Below are 12036 nucleotides of genomic sequence, written 5' to 3'. Positions count from 1 at the left end.
AATTTAACTAATCTATTTAGATGTATTTTAGCTTTTAACATAATATATTTTCTACTCAGAAATATAGATTAAAATTTACCCAAATAAAATGTATCAGATTTGTTTTAACAGTGAAATAACAGTTACTTTTCAATAAAAATCAGCAGTTTATATATTTTTTTACTACTGAGGGCGTGGAGAAAAAAAAACATGACCAAAAGTGATTAAAATTTTATGAGTTGAGTGTCCCACCTTTACTTCGCTTCAGATAAAGCCCTTCAGCTTTCCTCTCTCAGCAGCTCTGTTTGCCACCATGTGTGTTATAAACTCTGTGTTTATAACATGAGGAACATGAGAGTTATTAATCAGGGTTGCCTATTACATTTAATTTAGTCTGATTCTCAATCGTTGATTTCCTTCTAGTCATCTTTTTTTTTTTTTTTTTTTAACCAACACACCCAGCTTGATGACTTGGCACAAAATCCTGCAGTGCACGGTCTTCGTTCTTGGCTGTGGGTGTGCGTGCAGCCATCAGGCTAAATCCATTTGCTAAATCCATTTCGCTTCTAAAGCCAGGCCCTTCCTATCTTTATGCCCCGGTCGTTTAATGGTCTCCTGCTCTTCTCTGAGCCTGGACAGAAGGAGCTCTTGTGCTGCTGGGAGCACAGAGCGGAAAAAGCTGATACTGCTCGCACAGATCGCTGAGCTCCCCGATGAGGCGTCGGGATAACGACTGGAGGGCCGTTAGCTGGGCATGTTCATATTACAGAGGAACATAATTATCTTGTGTGGGTGGGGGGGCAATATTGAAAATGAGATAAGGCTTAAACAACATGGTGGTGATTTAAGCTCACCATTACAGTGGAAGTAAAAACCTCAGTCTTAAATGCTTCTGTAGAGCTCCAGCTTTTAGATATTTGACTGCAGGTTCAAATTGGGCTTATTCTAAAATGTGTTTCATGCTTATTCTTTTCATGCTTATAATTATTCAGTGAAACAGAGACTTTCCCATTTTTTTTTTTTTTTTTTTAGTTTCTTAAATTACAATATCCAAAATCTAAGATCAGTTATTCAGCTTCTTTTTAAAACAAAGAAGCCGAAACTCTTCAGAATGATGGCTTTCTGACCTGTATAGTATGTTGGATTATTACTAGAGTAGGTTTTAAAATTTCAACCCTATGCCGATGGTCAACAAAAACCTATTTTAACTTAAAAAAAGAACAACAAAACAAACAAAAACAAAACAGTAGCAGATAGTATTTAATTTGGAAAAAAGAATCAGTCTTAAACTTAGTTTATTACAAGAGTAGGTTTCAAACACTTAACTGGTTTAAATCAGCCATTAACAGGGGTTTAAATTTTGTCTTTCAAAATAAAGCTGATATTGGTACTGTGTTGGGTTTTTAAAACAAAACCTAAACATAGTCTTATCTTTATATAAACAAATATGAGATTGTACCAGTGATCAACACAACAAGAGATTCATTAGGACTTTCTAAATAAAGCTAATATATGTTTTTAAAATAAAGATGATGATAATAAATTAATATGATAGATTTCAACAGTAATTGGCTTTAACCAAAAAGCGATAGGATTTGGAATATGGACTTTCCAAACAAAGCTTACAAATATCTTCAAAATAAATGTCTTAATATTGTATGAATTAGATGAAAGTACGTTCCGTATTTCAAAATAAACTAAATAAATAAAGATACTCTTCAAAACAACAGACTTATGTATTAGGCTTATGTACGCTATCATTAGAGTAGGTGTTATGCATTGCTGAAAAGCCTACAGCATTGATAAACAAGATGACTTTCAAAATAAAGCTTACAGATACTCTTCAGATTTAGACAGCCAATTATGAGTTCCAAATACAAACTTGCGAACAAAAGTGTTACTAATCTTTATTTTAAAATTACGCCTACTGTTAAAAAAATAAATAAATAAAAATTATACATATCAAATCTTGTAAATAAATGAAAGGTTTCACATCATTTTGGAAATAAACTAGTGATGAAAAGTGGATTATGCTGGCCTTTCAAGGTAAACCTCATGGTGACTTGTCAAAATAAAAGCCTTACACAGATTAAACAATGTTTCTTCATGGGCTTTAAAGAACAATGCTGATATATATTGGGTCTAAAAGACACCTGGAAAGGCACAGTTAAACATAGTGGTAGCCGGCGTATACATTTCTTCAGGATTTCTTTGGGTACTTATCTCGATCTTTAGAACATGAAATTGTTAACTCATCAAGTCTATCATTTCAGATTAATGGCATGAGCCCTAAATAAAAAACAACAGTCATAGACTAAAATAAAAAGTGGTACATTTTCACCATTTATACGTAGCATTACAGTCTGTAATTACAAAAAATATTTTCCATTCCTCTTCCGAAAAACAGAGGTGTAATTTTCCCCCTGAAATCTGAGATGCGGGGAAAAAAAAAACTGTTGATGAAGACAGTGGAGTTTTCCTAAATGCAAGGCCAGAGGAAAGAAACCTGAAACCTCCATCACAGAGGGGGTACAGAAAGTGACAGTTTTTATCGGACCGCTGATGCTGTGTCAGCTACCTGTAGTCACGCTATGCAGGAGTAGCAAGAAGCCAGTCCTCAAACCTAATTAGGTAATCCTGAAGTTTGACTCACATGTGTTTATGTCTGATTTAAAAATATGTCTGCATCCCTTTGGATAATGAGAAAATCATCTAAGAAGCAGGTGGCACTCCTCAGCAGATGATACTGATTAAAATAAATATTTTCCTAAACCCAAACTGCGTTGCATGGAATTTACCAACACCTCGTTTTATTAGTGTTGATTTAACCCTGAATTTTACCCCAAATGCTGCAAATACATACCAAAAATTTACTCCTTGCAAGGCGAGCTTGAGGCTGAGCTGCAGTGATGAGAGAGCAGGGTCCTGCGCACACGTCTCCGCTTTAACTCCAGGCGTTGGCAGCCCATGCAGGGAAACCTTGCTGCGCTTTAAATTGCAGATTCGAGCAGCAGGAAACGCAGACGGAAATGAGACATTAAATGCTTTTAAAAAGGTGGGGCCTGCCTCGCTGTTGTCCTGCTCTTTTTTTTCAAGTTGCTCTGATCCTTTTATCCTCTCATTGAACTGAGTAGGACGTGATGTGAAACACACCATCTGTGGTTTGCAGGGCTTTAAAAAAAATCATACATCTGTAGTAACTGCGTTGCTGCTTACTGGATCTTTTGTGTAAATATGTCTGCTACGTATGAAGGTGCATGCATTGCACACAGCCCCCCACACACATAGCTTGGATGAAAGTGGACCATAAGGACGGTGTGTCATGTGTCTGTCCACTGCAGGACACTTTGCTGCAAGGCCGAGGAAGCATATGTGCAGAGTTTTCCTCTGTGTCTTCTCCTAAAAGGCAGTGCAGGGCCCATCCTGCAGAGCAAAGTGGCTGCAGTCGGAGAAGATCTCGTAACCGACACGCGAGCCTCCCTCAGCATCTGACCCCACCCTGTCTCTCTCTTCGGCCAGTGAGGAGGCAGCATCCAGCTGAGGCTAAATGAGCAATAACATGATTTATGCCCTTTTCAGAGTGCATGCTCCATTTACAGTCGCGGCGATCTGCAGGCTTTGTGTACCAGGAGGAGAGTGTTGCTGTCTGTGCATTTCTACCCACATCCTGTCCACATACTGGGAGTTTTCCCTTTTCTAATCGTAGAACATTCTCTTTTAAGAGACGTCTATTAAGATAGATGGCTGTTTCATCATTTTTATTTTCCCCGATGTCAGATTTTATCCTCTGACTGAATATTCTATGATGCAACAGCTGTGATTATAGCTTTAATCCCTGTAAAATGTCCATGGCACTGCCTCTAATGTTTTTGTCCCTGTCACACAATATCGTAATGTTGCATAACACTAATGACTGACTTAAATTGAAGGGGAGTTTATCAAAATTAGAGCTTCATGTCAAAAATTTTTTTTTCCCCTGCAAACTATTTAAGTTGCGACAAAAGATTCTCTTTTATTTTTATAGCCAACTGATTTGATAAACATTTAATGGTTTTAAAGACTACATTAAAGATTTCACAGTTTGGGTTTATCCTGGCTGATGCAGGTTTCAGATTTTTCTTTGACGTTTGATCTGCTGATTATGATTTTTACAGATTCTGATTGTTTTTGTCTTCTAAACATTATAAAACAGAAAAATGTGCTGTGGCTTCGTTATCAGAGGTAGGCATTTTTAACCCAGCACAAAATACTGTACTTACAATATAGTTCTCGTTTCTGTGTCAAGCTCTAACCATTGACAGACTTTTGCTCATCTCAGATTTTGCTCCACGGTTTGAATCTCTGCCTGAGGTATTTCTGCATGTAGTTTGCATGTTCCTCAGTGGCGATCAAAGAAAAACCTTCCAGTTCTGATCTCTTGCCGATTGATTGACGGATCTCTAATTATGACCATGCAACTAAAATTGGTTGACTAATAAGTCCACCTTTTGTTCCTAAAAGAGATATATCAGATTGAGGTTTCACTTCCTTTACTAACAGCCACCAAGCCATCTGCAACAGATCCTGTAAGCCCTGCAGGTTCTAAGGTGGAGCCTCATTTGATCAGACCTGTAATTATTTATGTTTGGAACATAAATACCTGGCATGAACATTCATATTGGAGGAGTTTGAGGTTTTTCGAAGAAAAGCGTATCAGTATCTTGAAACCGCTGCAGCAGAGGGATGTATCTAATCTCTTCACATATTGATTATGGCCTCCTTTCTCTCTATATGGTAAAAGAACAGAGGCCAGTAGAGTTTGTGATCTTATATTTTATCTGGCGGCACCCCAGAAACTGCGTAATCGGATACCCTACAAGTGCATAATTCATTTGTAGATTAATTCAAGTAGGGCCACAACAGCTTTTAGCAGGTTTTGATAAGACAAGACCACAAGAGGTTCAATATAGGGAAAATGTCACCATTTGTGACGAGCCCGACTGCAGCGACCTTTGAAGGGATTTTATTTTTCTGAAGTTTTTCAGCTAGAGGTTCATGTCATTCTGAATTTGAACTGTAAAGCATTTAGGTTCAAGGTATGCACCATACACACCTTGAAACTCCCCCACCCCACCTCAGGCACACACCCAATGTAGAAGTAGCTTATCAAGACCTGTATGATGACATTTTATGTGCTGTTATTTATGACCCGAAGGTTCCCCAATGATAATGATAGTCTCAGAGCAGAGCTGAAAATCTGTGTCAGAGCATAGCCTAAACCCTGACCCCCTTAAATTAGTTCTGCCAGGAGGAATGGGCCGAAATTCTAGCAAACTACGGTGAGAAGCTTGTGGAAGGGGATCCAAATCATAGAGGCAATTCTAAAAAAATACAGAGAAATTGTTAATAATTAGATTTTCAAGAAAGCAATAAAATATGCTCTGTCCTAATTTTGATAAATTAGACAAATTTTGGTGATCTGAAAGGACATAAAAGGAAACGTGTGATTTATTGTCATTTAGTGACAAAATAAATTCATTGTGAATCAATAGAGTTAATGTAAATATCTGGTTCCAGCTGTTTTTGTTAAGTTTCTTGATAAATTTAATTGGAAAATCTTTAGAAAACTGCTAACTTCAGATATTTAGCTAAACTCCTTTATGTCCTTGGATTTATGGCATTATGGAAGGAATAAACAGGCTTAGAAGATGGATGGATGGATGGATGGATGGATGGACGGACGGACGGAGGCTGGATGTCATCTGCTGGAGTGGGTCGTCTCTTGAAGACAAACTGGATTATTTTTTGCTTTTCTGTGGCTGCTAATGGACAATTCCTGGACAATTTGTGTCAAACTGTTGCTTCATTTCGCAAATATTTAAAATTTTAAGTCTGCAGTCAAGCCGGTGAACAGATTTGTGCCAGTAAAGTAAATGCAGGAGCATGGCACCCCGAAATATCTGGTGTTGCTCAATCTACCAGTTTTATCCAGTCTGTTGAAAGAAGGTGATCTTTACCTCCCTAAAACAATCATCTGGTGGTCTCAACTGCATCTTACACTCTGGACATTTGTTTCTAGAAGAGTTCGAAGTATGACGAGGAGAGCGTTCAAAGGTTAGTTAAAAAGAGTGACATTAATCATTTGTTAGAACAGGGAGACGAATACGTAAACCTGACCAATCTGGTTTTGAAGACGAGAGTCCCAGTAACTCTTTTGTTTGAGTGTTTTATCGAGTCATCATAGTGTTTTATCTTCAAGACACACAGAAAAATGCCTCAACCAGTGATAAGGTTTGTTTCAGGTTATATTAATTTGTTCAGCTGCCGGGGGGCGGAACATAAAAATATATATTTGCGAAGAAAACAATATAAAGTGTACCATTTCAGAAAGTAAAAGTTCCCACTTTGTGAATGGCGTAAATAAAAGCTGTGTTGTAATGCATGTTGTGTTGGAGCCGTTAGCGCCACACAGGAGCAGCAGCTTTGTTGCACTTGGCACAGTGAGTGGAAACTGGAAGAACCAGCGCACCTGGTTCTGCTGCAGCTTACGAAATCTGCCCAACAGCCCCTTTTAAAGCTCATCGAATAGCCCCAGGAAGCTACTCAGCCCGCCAACAAGACTCCAACGCGTCAAACTGTTAAGACGATGTAAATGAGCCAATTTTACATTTCCTGCTTGGAAGGTTTGAGGCATAAAGTAGAGTACAACTGGAGTGGGAGCGAGGGGGGGGGGGTGTTCTCTGATTGATCGGAGAACATTTTCCTTCATGGATAAATAAACCCATTAAATAATTTTTTTTTTGCTCCTGTGGTGGCTGATTAACACTGTCGCTCCTGCAGCACCACCCTGGCTCCTCAACAGCTGTAGGAAGGAGTCACGCTCAGGAAGGACATGACCATTCGGGGGGGGAGGGAGGGGGGATGATGGGAAGTGATGATAGAGCGTGACTCAAATTCCTGACGGTCATTATTACAGGAATCACCCACTTGGACGTCCTGCTCTATCTGCCTCGCAGTGGAAACCTGTATTGATCTGAGCCCTGCTGCTGTTTTCCATTAGCGCTGGGAAGGTACTGCAGAGAAACGGCTCAGACTGGTGGAGCTGGTGTTGTAGCTGGTCGTTTCTCAGGTGTGCTGACGTACCGTGGTTCACAGTGCAGCGTGACAGATGGACTTTGTTCTTTGTGCTGACTCAGACACTTCCTGCCAGCTAAGTCTGTGGTGAAAATGGAAATCGTGGCCTGTTGACGACGATCACAGCCCACAATTTTACCTGTTGTCGCGTGATATGTCCCTTTAACAAAAAGTAGTTTATTCAAGTGTACTATGACTATGCTTATTTCTTACTTAAAATGAAGCAGCGTGCTTGAAGTTAACGTTTTATAAACTATACTTCATATACTTAACGATAGTATAGTGAAGTATACTTGACTTGTACTGAAAAGTAAGAACAGAAGTCTGAGACTAAGTACATTAATACTAAGATTTAAGCTTATACTTATGCTTAAAACTATAATTGGTAATCCTGTTCAGAAACACTTTATTATACTGGGTGAAATGGTCCTTCCATCTTGACTGTAGTCAATACATTATGTATTCAGAAAAAGGAGGTTAAAAATTAGATATCTGTGTGAGAGCTGCAGGCCCGTAAAAGCTTTGACCAATCCCTGCTTTTTTTTTTTTTTTTTTTTTTAAAGGGACTTGGGTTTCTTACTTGCATTTCTGGAAAAATCTCCTACTCTACCTTTAAGTATACTTAGTAAAATTAACTTCAAGTAGCCTTTACTACATTTTACTAAGGGGTGTAGTCTCCCTGGCCAATTTATTAGGACACCCTGCTAGTATGCGGTTGGACCCCCCATGTTGCGTTCTGAACCAACTTTTGCAGCAAAGATTCAACAAAAATTCAGCAAAGTGTTGCAAACATTCTTCTGTTATTTTGATCCACATTGACTGATAGCATCAAGCAGTCATTGCAGATTTGTTAGCTGCACATCCATTGTGTGACTCTGCTATTTTATCACCACATCTCTAAGGTGCTCTGTTGGACTGAGATCCCATGCCTGTGGAGACCAATTGGTATACAGTGAACTCATTGTCATGTTTAAGAAACTGATCAGGTTTGGTGTTAAAGTGATGTTTAGTTGGTACTAAGGGGGCCAAGGAAATATCCGCCATACCATCACGCTACCACCACCAGCCTAAACTATTGGTAAAAGGCAGGATGGATCGATGATTTTATGTTGTTCACACAAGATTTAACCCCTAATATCTGAATTTTCCAGCTGGTACCTTGGCTAATCACAAAAAGAAATGTTTTCCCAATTATGTCCAATTTTGTTCATTAAAGACATACTGGTCAGGTCAGCCATTAGTTGGCGGCGCACTCAGTTGCAGCGGCTCAGGCTAACCCTCCATCTGATCTACGAAATTTTGTTGAATGTACCCTGTATGTATAATGACCAATAAAGCATCTTACCTTATCCTTATTTATAGTATCAGTTTCCCCTCCTTACCTGACAGGAGTGGTGTGAAGTGTGGTCTTCTACTGCTGTAGCCCCTTTCAAAAATGACAAAGATGTGTTCAGAGAAGATGTTTCGCAGACTTTGGTTGTAATGACTAATTATTTGAGGTATGCTTTAAAAAAAATCTCTAAGCAGTTTATCAATTCTCCTCTGATGTCTAATTTAAAAAAGTCCCAGTAGAGAAGCAGGTTCTATAACATTCAGATCAGCCCGTCTGACCACGTTCTAGCTCACTTAAATCCCGTTTCTTCAACCTTTTATGACACTCAGTTTGAACTTCAGCAGCCCGCTTTCACCTCACCTGGATGACTAAATGCTCCGACTCTGGGAAGGCTTTGTGGGTAAAGCAGTCGTCTTGTAATCCGAACGTTGGTGGATTAGATTCCAACGTCCTCCTTGCACGTGCCTGTGTGCCCCTGGGCATGGCACTTAGTGAATATGTGGGTGTTTCAGTGCAATTGTGTGGTAAAGCTCTTTGAGTAGAGCCGCTACTTGTGCTAATAAAGTGGCCAGTAAGAAGGTATGTAAAAGTATTGTATCGTTAATCATGAATGAAAAGAAAACATCATAATAAGAATTGTGATTTATGACGATAAAGATATTCTTTCAGTGAAGTTGTTTGCAAACTGCAAAAGCTCACATTGGGAGGTTTGGCTGGGATTGTTACTTTTGGTGTCTGAAACACGTTTTTTGAATGATAGAATCAATAATATTTATACATTATTGAATTTAATCAACTTGTGCTGTTTAGTGGTACGATTGCATCACCTTATATAGCTGTTGCACTGAAGTAACTAATTCGATGGGTGTTTTTTTTAGGGCCCCGACTGTATGCAGTGGCGGGTTTATTGCCATAAAGACTGTAATGAATTTGCTGTTTATTATCACTTTTAATGTTATCACAATAAATGACACAAAATATTGTGTCACCCATTACTAGCAGTGAGGATTTATCTCACAGTTATAGTTATATCTGGTCAAGATAAAGTCGGGAAATGGGTAACCTGAAACACAAAGTTATTAAGTCTGTCCTTTAGGACAAAGTACGCCTCCTCAGTGTTTAATCTTGACCTGAATATTAAATGGGCTGATGGTTTTATGTATCCAACCAAAAAATGTGCAACTTTACTTTGATAAACTGATGACTCGGTATGTGGGCAGTAAGAAGCATGAGATGCTGTACAAAAGTTTTTTTTTTTTTTCTTGTTCAGGATGTATCTCCATCCCGTGGAGCATCATTAGCGTTGCATTATGAATGTATGATCACGTCTTCATCGAACGGAGATGAAGCCACCGAGTTTAACTATTAATAACTGCATGCTGAAGGCCTTTTTAGCTGCTGCTGCTCTGTTGCAGCACTTTGCTGTGCAGCTCGCATCTGTTACTGAGCAGCAGGCGGGATCAGAGGAGCCCCGCTGGCGCTGAGCCCGCTATGCTGATGCTTCCCATGTTTTCCGGCAGGGTGGAGACGCGTGTCGTGTTTATACACAGCTGTGAGGTCCGGTTAAAAGTTCATGACCTCGTGTTTAAAGCAGCAGCTCAGAATATGTATGTTTCTGTCATAGACTCCCATGATTCTGTTTGGTATGTCTATACGCGGCCCCTTTATGATATGGACATATGATGTTTCCAAAAGTATTTATACTGCTTGAACCTGTTTTGCATTTAGTCTCTTTACCCCAAACCAGTGTATTTTCTTTAGATTGTTTTTTTTTTTTTTTTTTTGATTCTTTCTAACAGACCAACACAAAGTGGGTCATGTTTTTATAGTAAAAGGAGCAATAAAATATTACTATGTATAGCATGCATTTGTGTTTAGCCCTCATCTCTATGGGACCTCCTAAAAAGATAACTTTTGAATTGACTTCAGAAGACACCTGTAAGGGAAGCTAATTATTCCTGTGTGTAATTAAGTCTCAGTATGAATCATGTGGTTATGTGAAAGCCTCTCAGGTTTGTCAGAGAACATCTTAAACAAACTGCGTGATGAAGACCAAGGAACAAGACCGATAGGTCAGGGAGAAAGTTGTGGAGAAGCATAAAGCAGGGTTAAGTTTAGGGGCGCAATGGTTCCCTTCAGTAAAGAGAAACAAATAAAATGTGACTGGAAATTTGGTTTGATTCTTCTTTTTTTCTAATTTGTAGTCACTGATGTGATGGATGGATTAAACCACTTGTATGTCGTTTAAGAATTTTTGAATAAGACTGTGGAGACATTTGAGAATAAAAAAAAAAGTTTGAATGCTGCAGACAGCTGGATTTGGACTTTAGCTGATTTATTACTAGTATCAGTGATGTTTAGCTTCAGCTTGATGTTGCTTCAGGTGAGAAATCCAGTTCTTTGAATGCTGTTGAATAAATGATTACGCTGACATAAAGTTTTGGTTTGGTCCACCTTTGTTGTTGTTGTTTTTTTCTCCACTGTAGCTGCCTGAGAAGCTTGAATGTTCCCAAATAGCAGAGCTCAGCTGTGGCTGGAAATGCTCTCTGTTTTATTCTGGTGTCGCTTTTTAAAGGTGCACTACTGAAAGTTGTATTGCACACTTAGCTCTGTACATAAACGTTCTGCACGTGTTCAAAAACAACCTGGTTTTGTTTGGTATATGTGCATACCGAAACGACAGGGCGGAACTGGGTTATTTTCAGTACGAACATGTGTGCCTTAGTAAGCTAGTAAGGCTATGAAACCTTTGAGAATCTCAGTGAGCTCTGATCAATCCATTAATTCAAACATGGAAGGTTTGCTTAACTGAAAACCTACCAAAATATATCCATGAGGCAGATCGAAAAGGAGAGCATGTATCAAAGATGCAGCCAAGAGATCCATGGTCACTCTGGAGGAGCTGCAGAGAACCACAGCTCAGTAGGGAGAACCTGCTAATAGGGCTGGGCGATAAATCGATTTAATCGATTAATTCGAATTTACAATTCTGTAAGATTTAATTTTTGGAAAATCTGGATTTTATTTTGCCAGTACACTCATTGGGTTTCCATGAAGAGAACAGCATGTGATGCTGAATATATGTTTAGGTAAATGTATTGTCAAAATATTGTTTTACCATAATGCGAGGTACTTCATTTACTTATTTACTTTTTTTTTTTTTACTTAGTTTGAAGTTCACAAGTGCAGTGAAGCCTGTTCTTAGCTCAATGTGTAATACAACTAGCAGCAAATATTTTGTTATATTTTCATTGTTTATAATGGCACAGCTACCATCTTGTTTTTAGTTGCACTTTGAATTCAGGTCAACTCCCTGACGAAATACTTGACATAAAAAGCAAGGTTTTAAAATAATTTCTTTAATTTCTTTTTATTAAACAAAAAGGAGGAAAAATCGATTAATCGGATTTGGTAAGATAAAATCTGAGATTTATTTTTGAATCCATCTCGCCCAGCCCTACCTGCTAATGAGGCCTTTGTCGAGGAGCGAGACAAAGAAACAAAGCCCTGTTTTCACTTTGCCACAAACTATTTAGGGGACACAACAGACGTTTAGGAAGATGCCCTGGTTAGCTGAAACTAAAATTAACTTTTAGCCGACATGTGATAGA

General features: G+C 38.7%; 1 protein-coding gene across 1 annotated transcript in view; it reads left to right on the top strand.

Annotated features, from left to right (window-relative positions):
• Positions 1-12036, top strand: part of zdhhc9 (zinc finger DHHC-type palmitoyltransferase 9) — a 41524-nt gene that overhangs the window by 3977 nt on the left and 25511 nt on the right. The gene's annotated exons all lie outside the window — the stretch shown is intronic.

Source organism: Fundulus heteroclitus, chromosome 23, assembly GCF_011125445.2.
Source record: "Fundulus heteroclitus isolate FHET01 chromosome 23, MU-UCD_Fhet_4.1, whole genome shotgun sequence".
NCBI classification, from domain to species: domain Eukaryota; kingdom Metazoa; phylum Chordata; class Actinopteri; order Cyprinodontiformes; family Fundulidae; genus Fundulus; species Fundulus heteroclitus.
The sequence above is the reverse complement of the archived record's forward strand: the minus strand, read 5'-3'. Positions and strand labels throughout refer to the sequence as shown.